The sequence below is a fragment of the Suncus etruscus genome, chromosome 1 (genome assembly GCF_024139225.1).
Source record: "Suncus etruscus isolate mSunEtr1 chromosome 1, mSunEtr1.pri.cur, whole genome shotgun sequence".
NCBI lineage: Eukaryota > Metazoa > Chordata > Mammalia > Eulipotyphla > Soricidae > Suncus > Suncus etruscus.
In genome coordinates, this window is record NC_064848.1 from 158,708,045 (window position 1) to 158,725,435 (window position 17,391).

The following is a 17,391-nucleotide window of genomic DNA, read 5'->3' on the forward strand; positions in this document are numbered from 1 at the left end:
ACTATTTGAATTTTTCTTAAGATATGTTTCTAAAAAAGAAAAGCTTCTAGTTTTCTGGACACAGGTCCAGAAATCTCAACATAATAATATTGAGATGATAGCTGTTTATAATAATACTATTTCTGGGTGGCAGTATACCTTAGTAGTACTCAGGACACCCTGATGATATTTGGTCAACTGGACCGGATGGTTCAGTGTTGTACAGTCTGGCAGTGCCATCAGATGCCATACTCAGTGGTGCTAAGGAACTTCAAGGGAGAGCTGTCCACAGTGAAACTTGGAAACAAGGTTTTTCACAGTTAACAGTGAAACAAGGTTCAATCATTGGCATCTATATGATCTCTCCAGCCCTTGAGGAGTAATTCCTGAGTATTGAGCCAGGAGTAATTCTTTAGTACTACTGGGTGTGGCCCCCAGAAATAACAACTACAACAACAATAAATTCTATGCAAGTATGTATCACAGTGTGCCAGCCTCCATATATGTCAAGTATTTCATCTGCTTTCTTCCTTAAATCTCTACAACAGCCCTATGAAAGAAATCATAATACTATTCTTGTAGAATCAGGAAATAAAAGCTCAAGAAATTGGCTTTTACTTTATTGAAAGACAGAATTGGGATTTGAACTTCAAATTCCATAACTTTAGCCCTGCTAAAGAACATGTTTTGCGGGGCCGGAGAGATAGCATGGAGGTAAGGCGTTTTCCTTTCATGCAGGAGGTCATCGGTTGGTTTTTTGTTTTTTGGTTTTTTTGTTTTTATTTTGTTTTTGTTTTTGTTTTTGGGCCACACCCGGCAGTGCTCAGGGGTTACTCCTGGCTGTCTGCTCAGAAATAGCTCCTGGCAGGCACGGGGGACCCTATGGGACACTGGGATTCGAACCAACCACCTTTGGTCCTGGATCGGCTGCTTGCAAGGCAAATGCTGCTGTGCTATATCTCTCCGGGCCCTGAGTTGACTATCTTAATTGAAACAACTAAAGTAGTGACTATGAAATCATGCATCCTGAGCTGGCATTAAAAACAAGAAATCTTCAGATACTAAAAACCAAATCCCTGAAAGTGAGTGAATGTAAAGGTTAACTGGTACTTGTCCTGACATCTTTTGTTAAATCCTCAAGATTTTGAGCATATAGCTTGTTTTTGTTTGTTTGCTTGTTTTGGGGTGTTATGTTTTGTTTTGTTTTTGAGTTTTTGGATCACACCCGGCAGCACTCAGGGGTTACTTCTGGCTCTATGCTCAGAAATAGCTCCTGGCAGGCTCGGGGGACCATTTGGGATGCTGGGATTCGAACCATTGTCCTTCTACATGCAAGGCAAACGCCTTACCTCCATGCTATCTCTCCAGCCCCTCAACAGTATTTAATCCTGGATCTGTACATCAATAAAAGATGTCAGGGTCCAAACTGGATCGGCTGTATGCAAGGCAAGCATTTTACCTGCTACACTATCTTCTCAACTCCTGGTTTCATTTCTTTGTCGAGGAAGGTGGGAACATATTCAGAGGTGCTCAGGGGTGACTCCCAACTCTGTGCTTGGGGTGACTTTTTTTTTTTTTTTTGGTTTTTGGATCTCACCCGGCAGTGCTCAGGGGTTACTCCTGGCTCCATACTCAGAAATTGCTCCTGGCAGGCACGGGGGACCATATGGGATGCCGGGATTCGAATCGATGACCTTCTGCATGAAAGGCAAATGCCTTACCTCCATGCTATTTCTCCGGCCCCTCTTGGGGTGACTTTTAGTGATACTCATGAGCTCTGTAGTGCTGGTAATCAAACCATGTGCAAAACATGTGCTCAGCCCTTTGAGCTATCTCTTCAATTCCTAAGGGGTTTTTGTTTGTTTTGTTTTGTAGTTCTGAGGATCGAGTCCAAAATTTACACATGTGAAGCATACTCTGCCACCGAGCTACATACCCAGTCCCCGAGCTTACACTTTAAAATCTGTTTGGAAGAGAGCCAGAGAAATAATATAGCATGTAGGATGCTTTCTTTACACAAGACTGGCCTGATTTCAATCACCCCTATGTCGGTTCCTCTAGCTCCACCTGGAGTGATCCCAAAGCACTGGTATAAGAGCCAGGAGTAAGTCCTGACCACCACTGGGTATAGTTCCAAAACAAAAATAATTTTAAAACAATAAGAATAGGCAGTTTGGAATTTGAGACTAGACAAGACAGTTTAAGATTCACTCTTACCACAGATATATTAAAAGACTACTTAAGAAGCTAGAACTCCTAAAGTCCTAGATACTAAAAGGTGATTAAAGAATAAACTTTATTTAGAATTTTAACTATAAACTAACCCTCACGTGGAATTTAAGCTAAATTCATATTGCCTGTTATGTTAAAGAATTTTAAAGATAGTTTAATCTAAAATGGTATCTCTTTGAAAGTGTCCGAGGATGACTGACAAAAGTAAAGATAAATCCTCTCAAGAAAGTCAGCTTCAATACAAATCTCAAAGAATTTCCATGGATAAAGTTCTTTGTAAATCAACCCACAATTTTAATATGCTGAGAGAAAATAATGGTCATTTCTAGTAAGACTTATCATTTAAAGGAAAATGTTTATAGAAACAACATATTTGCACAGAGATTTGTATATAATATTCATAGTAGCTCTATTTTTGATAGCCCCAATCTGAAAAAACTAGAATGTCAACATTCAATTAAAGTGAATAATCAAATTGTGATACATATGTACTGTGGAATACTGCTCAGCAATAAGCAGAATTAAAGTAGTAATATAGTCTCAAAATCTTTATGTTGAGTAAAAGAAGATACATAAAAATGAATATATGGGCCCAGAGAGATAGCACAGCGGTGTTTGCCTTGCAAGCAGCCGATCTAGGACCAAAGGTGGTTGGTTCGAATCCCGGTGTCCCATATGGTCCCCCGTGCCTGCCAGGAGCTATTTCTGAGCAGACAGCCAGGAGTAACCCCACCCCTGAGCACTGCCAGGTGTGGCCCAAAAACCAAAAAAAAAAAAGAATATATACTATTTGAATCCATTTATAGAAAATGGAAATATTAAAGTCATGTGAAGGAGGAAACAATTACCAAAGGATAATGGGTATGCTCACAGTCTCGTTTATGCTGCATTGTGTGTGTATATGTATGCATTCACACACACACACACACACACACACACACGGTATACTAAAGTTTATAACAATCATCACTAATTATAGAATTTTTTTATCACCTCAAAAAAATAAATAAAATCTAATTTTCTGTCACACTTCTCTTAACCCTTGTCCGCTATTGATCTTGTTTCACCCTCTAAATTTACCTATTCTGGGTATTTTGTACAATTGAAATTGTATTATTATATGGTTCATCATACTAACATTTCACTTGGCATAATGTTTTCAGGGCTCATGTTGCTGTGTATATCAGTACTTCTTTTTTTGTATGTGGCGGAATAACAATCTAGTCTATGAAATTCCATATTTTATTTATAATTTATCACTTGAAGGACATTTGGATTGTTCCCACAAATGTTTGTCTGACTCAGTACTAACTCTAAGCTCTGTGCTCAGAGATCAATCCTGGCAGAGCATGGGGACTCTCATGTGATACAGAGATTGAACTCCAGGTTGATTGTGTGCAAAACAAGTACACATTGCCTGTTATGCTATCTCTCTTGCCTTCTGTTTAGCTTTTTGAGGAATTGTCAGAACAGATTGTTTCCAAGACAGCTGTAACATTTTACATTTTTAACAGCTACACATGAATAAGGACTCTACTTTTCCATATTTTCTTTACTCTACTGTAGCATGTTAAGTGATACCTACACACAGCTGACCCAGGTTCAACCCCTGGTACCTCATATGGTTTTCTGAGCACCACCAGAAGTGAACCCTGAGCATAGAGCCAGGATAAGCCCTGAGCACTGCTGGGTGTGGTCCAAAAACCAAGATATAATAAACTATATATTAAAACTGATAGTGTTGAATATTATTACATGTATCTTGGCTATCTGGTTTTATTCTTTTTTTCTTTTCTTTTCTTTTCTTTTTTTTTTTTTTTTTTTGTCTTGGCCACATTGAGTGGTACTCATGTGTGCTCAAGGACCTTGTGGTACTGGGTAGTGAACTGGGCCTTCTGCATATGAAGTCTGTTCTCCTGTTTATTGAGCAATCGCTCCAGTCTATATATTATCGGATAAATGATTTGCAAACATTTCCTGACAATCTACATGTTGTCTTTTCACTCTGTTGAAATTTGTCTAAATGTAATCTACTTTTTTTTTGTCTCCTATATATAGTTTAGTATTATAAAAAGAGTTTAGAGGGCCCAGAGAGATAGCACAGCAGCGTTTGCCTTGCAAGCAGCCAATCCAGGACCAAAGGTGGTTGGTTCGAATCCCAGTGTCCCATATGGTCCCCCGTGCCTGCCAGGAGCTATTTCTGCGCAGACAGCCAGGAGTAACCCCTGAACAACGCCGGGTGTGGCCCAAAAACTAAAAAAAAAAAAAGAGTTTAGAGGGGCTAAAGAGATAGCATGGAGGTAGGGCATTTGCCTTGCATGTAGTACAGTGGTTTGAATCCCGGCATCCCATATGGTCCCCCAAGGGTGCCAGGAACCATTTCTGAGTATAGAGCCAGGAGTAACCCCTGAGTGCTGCTGGGTGTGACCCAAAAACCAAAAAAAAAAGGGGGGGTTTAGAATAAAATGGGCTTATTATTTTGGGGCTGTACCCAGAAGTGCTTAGGTTCACTCCAAACAGTTCTTGGGAGAGCCTATATGATGTCAGAAACATGAAGATGTAAGACATAATGTCAGCCAGTTGAACCACATCTCTAACGGTTATAAAGAAATTTTCGGTAGTAAAATCTGATAAAAAAAATTATGTTACCAGATATCCTTATTAAGGAAATTGATTTTACCTAGAGTATGTACCTCAGAAAACTGTTTAAGGTATAAGAAGGAATGATTTTCTGTGGCAGTAAGTAATTATAAAATTGGTTACAAAAGAATTTTAGGGCCACAATGATAGTAGCGCATTTGCCTTGCACTTGAAAAGTTTTGTTTTGTTTTGTGGGCCAAAAACAAACACTTGAATGAAGTAGCCCCTGAGCACCACCAGATGTGACCCCTTCCCAAAAAAACTTGAAGATTTTAATATTAAAAAATCTTAAATAGGAGCCGGAGAGATAGCACAGCGGCGTTTGCCTTGCAAGCAGCCGACCCAGGACCCAAGGTGGTTGGTTCGAATCCTGGTGTCCCATATGGTCCCCTGTGCCTGCCAGGAGCTATTTCTGAGCAGACAGCCAGGAGTAACCCCTGAGCGCCGCCGGGTATGGCCCCCCCCAAAAAAAATCTTAAATAGGGGCCGGAGAGATAGCATGAAGGTAAGGCATTTGCCTTACATGCAGAAGGTCCATGGTTCGAATCCCGGCATCCCATGATACCCTGAGCCTGCTAGTAGCGATTTCTGAGCATAGAACCATGAGTAACCCCTGAGTGCTACCGGGTGTGACCCAAAAACCAAAAAAAAGAAAATCTTAAATAACATCACTTACAAAATATGTTTTATATTATAAAATAAAAAATGTTAGTATTGAAAATTGGGGGGTCATGGAAGTGGGCTTTACTGAAAATGCATGGGAGCTATTCCTGGCTCTGGCTCAAGAGACCATAATTTGGTGCCTGGAATCAAACCAGTGTCACAACAGAATCAACAACATGAAAGGCAAGTGCCTTACCACCTGCACTATCTCTCTGCCCCCAATAGAGTAAAATTTTTGTTTGTTTTTGGTTTTTGGGTCACACCTGGCAGCGCTCAGGGTTACTCCTGGCTCTATGCTCAGAAATCGCTCCTGGCAGGCCCGGGAGACCGTTTGGGATGGCGGGATTCCAACCATCATCCTTCTGCATGCAAGGTAAATGCCATACCTCCATGCTATTTCTCGGGCTCCAATAGAGTAAATTTTAAAAAAAGTAAAAAGTACCAGCTGCAGTTCAAAAGAAAAAGGAATCAATAAGATTTACCACTAAATCGCACACACAAAATTTTAGTATTGTAATTGGAACTCTGGCCTTTGTTCTCAGTCTGCTATGATTTCTGTCAGACTGTTTCATGAAATAAGCTCTGTTATTTGGTATTGCTATCTCATAGAAGAAAAACTTGATTCTCTGGTATATAGTTTATCTGCACACTTTATTTTTATTTGGGGTGTGTGTGTGTTTGGGCCACACCAGGAGGTGCTCAGGAGTTACTCCTGGCTCTGAGCTCAGAAATCACTCCTGGCAGGCTCAGGGGACTATATAGGATTCTGGGGATCGAAACCTAGGTCTGTCCCAGGTTGCTTGATGCAAGGCAAACGCGCTACTGCTATGCTGTTGCTTTTACCCTTTTTGCAAACTTTGGATAAAAGGAAGTTCCTACGTGCTCTCCTATCATGTTTCATTGTCGGGGTGCTCATAGAGTCAAACTCAGTGCTCTGGGAACACCTTTTCTTTTTAAGATTCAGTTAAGCCTTTACCTGTATAGCTATCTTTTTTTTTTTTAATATGATTGTTGTCCTCTTATGCTTGAAACCTAGAAGAGGAGCTGACTTGTTCTATTGCTGGCCTTCAGCCAGATGTCATAACTCTAGGCAGTGCCACGCTACATATCTTCAGCAGCTTGAAATGGAGAACAGAGTTAGAGATAAGATCAGCAGCTTTAGGTGATGGCATTGTTTCAAATAAACCATGCATGACCCAAAGCTTCCACTTCAAATGGGGAATGAAATTGCTTCATCCTTTGACAGCTTGCTCCATGAAAGAAATTTATCTTTGCTTAATTACTTTAGATCCCAAGAGACTACATACAGTAACTTCTAGGAGATAATTATATCAAAATTTCAAAGTATGTGACTGTGACCGTGAATAGTAACTGCAGTGGACCGGGAGGGAGAGCAGTGGGGAACCAAAGGTCCTGGTGATCTTGCTGGTAGGTTTCTGTTCTCATTCTTGGAGTTCATTTATAGATCATTTATTTTCTGCATCTGCTGATTGAGATGCATGGTTCTTGGATAGCCGTGTGCTGCTATGGTTAAAGTATCTAGTCTAGTATTCATGTGGCTGGGCAGCATTTTGCTCTTAGTCTTCCAGAAACAGGGAGGGGTCAGGCTGCCTGGCTGGCTGACTTCCGGCTGTATGTCTTCATCTAGTCTGGCCGGGCACAGTCTGTCTACACTGTGGGCCAGAGCCACTGGGGGTTCCGGTCAGTGGCAGCTGAAAACCAGCAAACTTGTTGATTTTAAAACATGACTATTTAGATCTTAGGGATAAACTTCCTGTAGATGGGGACAGGCTTCTTAATCTAGGCTTGTTTGAATTTCCAGGCCTCCTTTTCCTGGCCTTTATAGATGAGACTAAAGCTTCCATTCTGTCATTTTTATTAATCCCACTACTACCTGCCTTTACTCTGTGTTTTCTGTTCTGTTTTGTTTTTCCTTATTTCTGAAATTATAGGATATTATCTCCAACCCTTACTAAATAAACTACATTACCATGTTGCTCCCAGAAGGACCAGACATTTTCTGTGCATGGAATGTTTCTCATGGAGCCATGCTTTTGTTTTTGTTTTTGTTTTGGGGCCACACCTGGAGATGTTCAGGGATTACTTTTGTGTCTGCAGTCAGGAGTTATTTCTGGTTGTGCTCAGAGTAATTCCCCATATGGAATGCTGGGGGTTGAACCTGGTTAAGTTGAGTGCAAAGCAAGCACTCTACCTGCTGTACTATCACTCTGGTTCTGGATGGCTGTCTTTCATTTCTTTCTGTCTACATATACTTTAGGCCACTCCCAGCTCTACACTCGAATCACTATTGGCAGGCTTTCGGGATCATATGGGATGCTGGAGATTGAATACAGAACAGCAGTGTGAAGGCAATCACCTTACCCACTATACTTTTGCTACAGCTCCCTACTAGATGTGCTTTTATGGCTTCACATTTGATTGTAAGCACCACAGATTATCTCTTAAAGACATTACCAAATATCTGGACTGGTGCTGGAGCTCTCCTATGGGCTTATTTAGTAAATAGTTCCTATATGAGTAAGTCTGTGGTCTGTATGATATTGGCTTATGGGAACTTCTGTCCTAATGTAAAAAGGGTTTGCCTGAGAGGTCTGGGGGAATTTTGAATTCTATACTTAAGATCAGTGAGTATCTTGAGGGAGTATGGAATGAGATGCCAAAATTTAGTTAAAATCAAGCATATAAAGACCCAGACACTTTCATTTCCCATAGAATTCTCTTCAGCCCAAGTTCTCAAAAGGTCATTCATTCACCAAGTGTTTTTCTTGTTCCTCCTTCATACTTAATGGGTCAGCCATAAGTCTTAGTCAGGGGAGATTTACCTTTACTTTTAAGCTCCTCCCCAAGAAATCTGACAGCTATAATGAGTAAGCTCATTTGCATTTGAAAAAGGTCATACTGGTATGCCTCTAGGGAAAATCTTAGCAAGTACTGTCACATCATTTCTTGGATTTACATCAAGGAGTTTTGAAGAAATTACACTTTTGCTCACATCTAAAACATGAGCACCTGAGTAGCAGCCTGGAGGGGTCATCAGGGTCAAGCTGATTATTCTAGCATGTGTCTTTCCAGTTAAAAAAGCATAAGTTGGGGCCTGAGCAGTCGCGCAAGTGGTAAGGCATCTATCTGCCTTGCCTGAGCTAGCCTAGGACAGACCACGGTTCGATCCCCCAGCTTCCCATATGGTCCCCCAAGCCAGGAGCAACTTCTGAGCGCATAGCCAGGACTAACCCTGAGCGTCACTGGGTGTGGCCCCCCAAAACAAAACAAAACAAAACAAAAAGCATAAGGCAGACCCTGGTTCATCCCCAGAATCTCATATGGTCCCCAAAGTGCTGCCAGGAGTAATTCTTTTGTTTTCTGTTTTTGTTTGTTTGTTTTTGGGCCACACCCATTGATGATCAGGGGTTACTCCTGGCTGAGGGGACCATATGGGACGTGGGGGGTGGGAATCAACTGAGGTCCTTCCTAGGCTAGCACTTGCAAGGCAGAACAGCTTACCTCTAGCGCCACCTCTCCGGCCCCAGGAGTAATTCTTAAGCACAGAGTTAGGATTAACCCCTGAGAATTTCTAGGTGTGAAAAAAAAAAAAAAGCATAAACCTATATTAGCACCCTGTACTTTTGGAACTACGTTTTTATTTTGCCTACCAACCCAATAAGAGAAACCTCAGAGCAGTTTCTCAGTCAGCAGAAACATAACCTCAACATACAAGCACACACAGACACACACAGGTTAAGAAATGTCTAAAGTGTCTAGGGTTTGGCAGACAAATGGAACAAGCCAATAACTTGTTTCTTTTTATAGGGTTAAGTTAGCATTGTTGAAAGTTAGCAATCCTTCACTAGAAGTGAAATTACTTGTAGTATTAGTTTAGATAACTTTCCATCCCCCATTATTAAGTTAATAATTCCTCAAGTTGACAGCTTATTTTGACAACTTTATTTATTATACTAAGCTTTCCATGGTCAGTAACCTTGCTTTAGGCCATTTCTTTTAGTTTGATCTCCTAGGATCAAACTAAGACTTGTTTCTCCTCTTGTTTTATTTAATTAAAAGTGCATACAAGACTTATACACATAAGGACTTAACAAGAAGGATAATTGAACTTAAGTGTCTTTAGACCTAAAAAGGATTCATTTTGTAGTATAGTCCATGAATCTAGTTAATTTGCTATGTTCAGTAAAACTTTACCCTAAGGCATTGTATGTGTCTTGGGGAAAAATCTATTCCTCTGGGAAAGAGATAAGCAAGCACCAAGTCACAAATAGAAAAATAACTCCCTAAGGCTTTAGGGGCATATCAGGAGTAACCTAAGAAAAGCATTTTAGCATAGGTATTGAAAAGAAATTAAAACTGGAGAGTATAGCGAGTAGAGTGCTTGCCTTGCACAAACCTGGTTTTGATCCCCAGCACCCCATATGGTCCTCCAAGCCTTACTAAGAGTGATTCCGGAGTACAGTTACAAATATTTATTTACAAATAAATACTAGGGCCAGAGTGGTAGCGCAGTGGTAAGGCATTTGCCTTGCACAGAGCTGACCCAGGATGGACCTCAGTTCAATCCCCGGCTTCTCATATGGTCCCCCAAGCCAGGAGCGATTTCTTGGTGCATAGCCAGAGTAACCCCTGAGTGTCACTGGGTGTGGCCCAAAAACAAAAAAGAAATACTAAGGGAGCCAGAGTGATAGCACAACAGTAGGGCATTTGCCTTGCATTTGGTTGACCTAGGATAGACCTCGATTTGATCCCAGGTGTCCCATATGGTCTCCCAAGCCAGGAGCTATTTCTGAGCGCATTGCCAGGAGTAACCCGAGTGTCACCAAGAAAACAATAATAAATAAATACTAAGCACCACCAAGTGTAGTCCAACAACAACAAAAATAAAAGATATTAATTACATCAGTTAGGTAAAAGGAAACACATACTTTGCTTCTCTTTCCTATATCTCACTATAAAGGTTACTCTGCCATAACAGAGGTGGTTACATTCACTGTGTATATGTATTCAAACTTAAATTTTATTTTATTTTTTTTAGTTTTTGGGTCACATCCGGCAGCACTCAGGGGTTACTTCTGGCTCTACGCTCAGAAATCGCTCCTGGCAGGCTCGGGGGACCATATGGGATGCCAGAATTCGAACCACCATCCTTCCACATGCAAGGCAAATGCCCTACCCTCCATGCTATTCTTTGGCCCCTCAAACTTAAATTTTAATTAAAATTTCAAATTCAGTGGTAGGGCGTTTGCCTTGCATGCCGCTGACCCAGAGGACAAACGGTGATTGGAATCTCGGCATCCCTTATGGTCCCCCGAGCCTGCCAGGATCAATTTCTGAGTACTGCCAGGTGTGACTCTCTCAACAAACAGAAAACAAACAAAATAAAGAATAAGTATTATTATTGTTACATCTAGAAGAGCAGGGGACCAGATAGTCTAGCATAAAAGGCTTTGCATCCTACCACCACTCTTTGAATTCCCAGCACCACCTACACTCTCCTAGGCACTGCCAGGGTTAACTCCTGAGCAGAGCCAGGACTGGTATAACCCCAAAACCAAAAATTTTAAAAATTTGTAATTAAAAATGAGGATTATATCTAGGAGCATAATTGCTATATTAGACACACACAGAAATACTACAGGTATTAAGGTGTTTGCCTTGTGTGTAACTAACTTCAGTTAGCCCCCCAGTTTCCAGAGTACCATGAAGGGATGAATTCTGAGCACCACTGAGTATGTCCAACCTTCAGTTTTTTTTGGTCTTTGGGTTACACCCGGCAGCATTCGAGCTACTCCTGGCTCCACACTCAGAAATCGCTCCTGGCAGGTTCGGGGGACCATATGGGATGCCGGAACTCAAACCTCCATCCCTCTGCATACAAGGCAAACGCCCCACCTCCATGCCATCTTCCTGGCCCAGAAAAAAGAATTTCTATACTGGAAGACATAGTCACCATCAGCTTTACTAGCAATTGTCAAATTACTTTCCAAGGTAATTAAACCAATTTACACTACCACTAAAAGTACAAATCCCAAATTTTCTACACTCTTGTCAATTCTAGGCATTTCTAAACTTATGATTTAAAATCATGTTTTTTTATTTTGTCTACTATGAAATTAAACATTTCTACATATTATTAGCTTCAGGTTTTCTCCTTTTTAAATTCCATGTTTAGGGGCTAGAGAGATAGCACAGTGGTAAGGTGTAGCCAATACAGGACAGGTCCCGGTTTGAATCCTGGCATGCCATATGGTCTGCAAGGAGCGATTTCTGAGTGCAGAGTTAGGAGTAACCCCTGAGCACTGTCGGGTGTGACCCTAAACAAATAAATAAATTTTATGTTTATATTTTCTATCCATTTTAGCTCATTTTATTTGTTCTTTCATAGAGTTTTCATTTTATCATTCATTTTCTGATAAGTTTATCAATTATATTATATATCAATTATATTATGGCTTATATCTTATTTAAGGAATTCTTCCTTGAGGCCAGGGATGTGACTTAGCATCACATCACAAAAGAAAAAGGAAAGTTTATATTTATATATGGCTAGTTTCTACTTTTGTGCTTTTTGACATTTCTGTGATAAAAATTTTCTTATTAGGGGACTGGAGCAATAATATAGTGGGTAGTGTGTTTGCCTTGCACGTGGCCAATCTGAGTTTGATCCCCAGCATCCCACAGACATCCCCAAGCCTGCCAGGAGTAGCACCTGAGCTCTGGTGTAGTCCAACCACCCACCCACCCCCGAAAAAATATCCTAATTAAAATAAGCCCATTGGGATCTTTTAGTAGCAGATGTGCTTAATGTTATTATCTATAAATCTCTGTAGCTTAAGTAATCCATTTATCCCACTAATAAAAGGTAGGTTAAAGGATTACGGTTCTTTATATACAATGCTTTGTCATTTGATCTCTGTTCGGTTTTTTGGGGGCCACACTCATGGGACTACTACTAGTTATGAGTGTAATTTTTTGGTTTACCACCCTTTCTGTTGTTAGTTCTAATAAAAGCAGCTGTAACAAATTTTTACTTTTTTTTATCTTTAGTAGCAATATTTCTAGTCACATTATTAAATTTGGAACTCACTGTGAATATTTTCATTATTATTTTTTTCTTTAGTTATACTTTGAGGTTTTTTTTATACTTTGAGTCTTTATATTTGTTTGTATGTGTGTGTTTGTGTATGTGTTTATTTTTTGTATTAGGGCCAAATTCAGTGGCTCTCAGGGGTTACTCCTAGATCTGTACTTAGAAATTACTCCTGGCAGGGTCAGGGGACCAGAGATCAAACTTAAGCCAATTGTGTGGAAGGCAAATGCCCTACGCTCAGGGGTTACTCCTGGCTCTGCTCTCAGAAATCGCCCCTGCCAGGCTCGGGAGACCATATGAGTTACTCCTGGTTATGCGCTCAGAAATTGCTCCTGGCTTGAGGGACCATATGGGACGTCGGGGGATTGAACTGCAATTCGTCCTAGGTTAGCACGTGCCCTACTGCTTGCGCCACCACTCTGGCCTCACCTACATAATAGTTTTTGGGTTTGGCCCAAAAAAGAAAATAAAGAACAGTTTAGAGTCTAAGTGTAGCACAGCTCGTAGGGCAATTGCTTTACACGCTGCTGATCCAGGTTCAATCCCTGGCAATCTCATATGGTTGCCTGAGCCTGCAATAATCTCTTTCTTTTTTTTTTTTTTTTTTTTTTTTTTTTGGTTTTTGGGTCACACCTGGCATTGCTCAGGGGTTACTCCTGGCTGTCTGCGCAGAAATAGCTCCTGGCAGGCACGGGGGACCATATGGGACACCGGGATTCGAACCAACCACCTTTGGTCCTGGATCGGCTGCTTGCAAGGCAAACGCCGCTGTGCTATCTCACCGGGCCCAATAATTTCTGAGAAAAAATAATTTAAAAAAATTTTAGATTAGGGTGCGTGAGCAATAACCTAGCAGGTAGGGTTTAATACTGGTTTAATCTCAGCATTCATTATGGTCCCCTGAGTACCAACCACCAGGAGTGGCTCCTGAATGCAGAGCCGGGAGTAACCCATGAGCAACATTGCATGTGGCCCAGAAAGAAAGAAAGGAAAATTAAAAAAAAAAATTTTTTTTTTTAAGAGACAGGGTCTCGCTATGTTGCCCAGGCTAGAGTACAGTGGCTATTCACAGGCGCGATCCCACTACTGATCAGCACAGGAGCTTTGACCTGCTCCGTTTCCGACCTGGGCCGGTTCGCCCCTCCTTAGGCAACCTGGTGGTTCCCCGTTCCCAGGGGAAAATAAAAACTTAAAAACATTTTAAATTAGGGGACTGGGAGCAATAGCACAGAGAGTAGGACACTTGCATTGCATACAGCTAACCTAGGTTCAGTATTTAGCACTACATAGTCCAAGGATCAAGCTCGACTGTCAGGAGTGATCCTGGAGCAAGGAATAAATCTTGCTAAGTTTGGACCCCCCCAAAAAATTTTTCTTTTAATCACATATGGTAGACTATACTCCTTAAACTTTAGATTTTTTGGCCATACCTGGCAGTACTTGGGATAGGTGTGAGAGATAGTTACTTCCTGCAGTGTGCTTGAGGGTTACTCCTGCCAGTGGTTGGGAGCCTTGTGGTAGTAGGTTTAAGCCCCAAGCACTCAAGCAAAGCATGAGCTCAGCCAGTTCAAGTTTTATCTCTCCAGTCTTCCATAAATTTCATATTGATGGAACAAATTGAGGACTTTGGGAATAACATGACAATTTGGGGCATAACGGACTAATCTGCTAGCACTATAAAAGAATAGAACAACTATAAATCTAAGACTGAACATGAGAATCTAGCTCAGACTAACTGTAATAACAAAGGATAGAACAGATAATGGGAACAGCATTATGACTTGGTATTTCTTCTGCAGATAAAGATTACAAAGGGAAGGTTGATGTTTTTACAAAATTTTGAGACCAAACTAGAACATTTTAACTTCTGTTGATTAAAAAAATGGGAATATTGAAGAAGAAATTCTTTGGAGAGACATGTTTGAAGTTGAAAATTCTTAAAGAGGGGCTCAGAGTGATAACACAGCAGGTAGGGTGTTTCCCTTATACAGGGCTGCCCAGCATTTGATCCCTGGCATCCCATATGGTACTCTGAGCACTGTCAGAAGTAACCCCTGATCACCACTGGGTGTGGCCCAAAAACAAATAAACAACAAAAAAAGAAAATTTCTTATTTTGTTTATTTTTTGTTTTGATTTGGTTTTGGGGGCCACATCCGATGACGTCACCTCAGGTATCACTCCTGGCGGACCATATGAAATGCCAGGGGATCAAACCGTGGTTCATCCTGAGTTAGCCGCCTGCAAGGCAAAAGCCCTGCCACTGTGCCACTGCTCCACTGCTCCAAGAAAGTTGTGGGGTTTTTTGCGGTGTTTTTTTTTGTTTGTTTGTTTGTTTGTTTATTTTTGGGTCATACCTGGCAGCGCTCAGGGGTTATTCCTGGCTCTACACTAAGAAATCGCTCCTGGCAGGCTTGAGGGACCATATGGGATGTCAGGATATGAACCACCATCCTTCTGTGTGCAAGGCAAGTGCCTTACCTCTATGCTATCTCTCCGGCCTGAGAAGAATCAGCTAAGGTTTTTTGTTTGTTTGTTTGGGGGTCACACTTGGCAGCGCTCAGGGTTACTCCTGGCTCTGCACTCAGAAATCACTTCTGGCAGTAACGGGGGTGGAGGGACACCATATGGCAGGGGTCTCAAACTCAATTTACCTGGGGGCCGCAGGAGGCAAAGTCGGGGTGAGGCAGGGCCGCATAAGGAATTTTGCTTACCGAATATTCGCAAAAAAAAATTTGCAAAAAATCGCATTAAATATTTGCATATTAAATATTTGCAGTTCCGTTCGGGGTATGCGAATGCTTAATTTGATTTTTTTCTTACTAATGCAATTTTTATTGCAATTATTCGGTAAGCGAATAATTGCGAATTCTGCGATATTTGAAGGCCGGCTGCGGGCCACAAAATGTTGTACGGAGGGCCACAAACAGCCCGTGGGCCGCGAGTTTGAGACCCCTGCCATATGGGATGCCGAGATTCAAACCACCATCTGTCCTAGATCACTGTGTGCAAGGCAAATGCCCTACCGCTATACTATCTCTCTGGCCGGCCCAAAAGAAAAAAATTTTTTTTTAAAATATGGAACGCTTCACGAATTTGCGTGTCATCCTTGCTCAGGGGCCATGCTAATCTTCTCTGTATCGTTCCAATTTTTAGTATATGTGCTGCCGAAGCGAGCACAAAAGAAAATTTTTAAGGAGATGTTTGTCAACCATTTCCGTACAGCTTCCTGGATATTACTATGACTGCTAAGTGAAGGCTTTTTCTTGAGTTCAGTGGTGGTAAAAGTGATCATAGTGGGTAGTAGTTGTAGAAGGAACACAAAATGATTTTGAGGGGGAGTGGGAATTTGGGCCACACCTGGTGATGTTCAGGGCTTACTTCTGGCTTTGCACTCAGAATTCATTCCTGGTGGTTCTCAGGAGGCATATGGGATGCTGGAAATTAAACCTGGGTTAGATACTTGGAAGGCAAGAACCCAACCCAATTCTACTGTACTATCATCTGGCCTGGCCCAGGAACACAAACTTAAAAATCAAGTCTTAATTCCAACAGACATTGTCCTTTTAAAAAGAACTCCTTAGGGGCCAGGAGATAGCACAGCAGTAGGGCATTTGCCTTGCATACAGCAGATTCGAACAGATGATGGTTCAAATCCTGGCAACCCATATGGTCCCCCATGCCTGGCAGGAGTGACTTGTGAGCACAGACTCAGGAGTAACCCCTGAGCGTTGCCAGGTGTGATCCCCCCAAAATTACCAAAGGACAAAAAAAAAAGGAACTCCTTAAGCCTTCACTTCATAAATGAGATTACAGAAGGTGGGAGAAGGTGTTGAAAGGTGCAGCGGATTGGGCTGGAGTGATAGCCCAGGGGTTACTTTTTGAGGAACCATTAAATCCATTTCTATTTGGTGCTGGAGATCAAACCCAGATAGCCATATATAAGACAAGTGTCCTGCCTACTGTATTCTCTTTGGCCCCTGTTTTTTTTTTTTTTTCTTTAACATCATTTTGATGTTATAATGGCCTTGCATGTGACCCCAGTGTGATCCCCAGGACTCCCAGTACATATGCCACCCCCCCTGAATACCATAGTAATGGCTCCTGAGAAAAAAAATCATGAATATCCCCTGAGCACTAATATGTGTCCCTCCTAACAAAAAGATTGTATTGGTTATTTGGAAATCCTTTAGGTTCCATATAAAGAGACTTTGGGATATAGCTTAGGGTTAGTGCACTTGCATACTTAGGACCCTAGATTCAATTCCAGCCCTTCCAAAAAATTACTTCCATATGAATGTTAGTATGTTTTTCTGTTTCTGCAAAAATCTCATTGGGATTTTGATAAGGATTTTATTGAATCTGTAGATCAATTTGGATAATATTATCATTTTTATATTAATTTTCCAGTTTATGGATATAGGATGTACTTCTCTTTATGACCCTAAATTTGTATTTCATTTTAGCCACATCTGGCCAGTTGGTATGTTGCTGGAGAGGATCCCATAGAAAATCATCCCAAGATTTGTTTTCTATTTAAAACATTGGGCTATGGTGACATCTACAGAGACCTCTAAGTGCTTGAATCATCTTTGATGCCAGTCAGTGTGTTTGTGCCATATGGGAAGCCTGATTAATGAGGTGTACAGATAGTGGGAGTCAGGCCCTACCAGGTGACCTCTCTTGGAGATAGAAGATGGTTAAATGTCATGCAACAGCAGGCCTCCATTTTCCTTCTTAAAAATGTCTGGCTTCAGGGCCAGG

General features: G+C 41.3%; 1 protein-coding gene and 1 non-coding gene across 2 annotated transcripts in view; one reads left to right on the top strand and one right to left on the bottom strand.

Moving 5' to 3' along the window:
* The window catches only part of SMG6 (SMG6 nonsense mediated mRNA decay factor), a 303,380-nt gene that overhangs the window by 208,485 nt on the left and 77,504 nt on the right, over positions 1–17,391 (top strand). The gene's annotated exons all lie outside the window — the stretch shown is intronic.
* LOC126025526 (U6 spliceosomal RNA) lies at positions 15,700–15,807 on the bottom strand. The gene has a single exon (XR_007501471.1). It is a non-coding gene; the product is annotated as a U6 spliceosomal RNA (small nuclear RNA).